Source organism: Octodon degus, unplaced genomic scaffold (genome assembly GCF_000260255.1).
Source record: "Octodon degus isolate 3935 unplaced genomic scaffold, OctDeg1.0 scaffold00109, whole genome shotgun sequence".
NCBI lineage: Eukaryota > Metazoa > Chordata > Mammalia > Rodentia > Octodontidae > Octodon > Octodon degus.
This window is the reverse complement of record NW_004524685.1, coordinates 3,951,852-3,952,572: the sequence shown is the minus strand read 5'-3', so window position 1 is coordinate 3,952,572 and position 721 is coordinate 3,951,852. Positions and strand designations below refer to the sequence as shown.

General features: G+C 36.3%; 1 protein-coding gene across 1 annotated transcript in view; it reads right to left on the bottom strand.

Annotated features, from left to right (window-relative positions):
* The window catches only part of Col24a1 (collagen type XXIV alpha 1 chain), a 403,759-nt gene that overhangs the window by 100,812 nt on the left and 302,226 nt on the right, over nucleotides 1-721 (bottom strand). The window lies entirely within an intron of this gene.

The following is a 721-nucleotide window of genomic DNA, read 5'->3' as shown; positions in this document are numbered from 1 at the left end:
AATGCACAAGTCACACAAATGCTCTCAATAACTTTATAAACTACAATTATTTTTAATTACTTTTACAAAGCTACAGATTACAAAATAGTACACATACATTATTTTACCTCAATATCGAAAAAATATGTCTGCATCTTGTATTATTAATAACCACTATGAAGACAACAATATGCAATGTATTAATTATTGAAACTGTCCTACTAATCTTTTTTTTGTTGTTGTTGTTTTGAAGTAGCAGGATTTTATTTGGGGAAAAATAACTGGCAGTGGTAAATGGGAGTGAGGAGAGGGACCCAGAAGACCGCTTACAAGTAGTGTGCTGTGTGATCTTCGGTGCAAGTCCTTCTGCATAAATTAGGTCCTTGAGTGTTAGAAGACAAGAGATTGCCTTATCCCATGTCGTAGGATTCAGTGTCGACAAAGCGGTATTCTGTAAGTCTTCAAATAATGCTGGCAGCGGTGCATCTTGCAGGAAAAGAAACCAATACCTGGAGTCACCTCTATAAGGGTGAATTGCTCCTTCCAGGGGGAAAGGCACACAGTGTAATTAGACTAGTAGCAGCCCGAGTACTAGTGGCTGGCTGGTCTGTTCAACGGCATTCCTGCTGGCAGATACTAATCTGTTTTGAAACTGTCTCATTGCTATTTTTTTCTCAATAGAATTAATAAAAAAAATTGAAAAAAACTGACAGAAGATATTGTAATGATGTATTTAAACTTT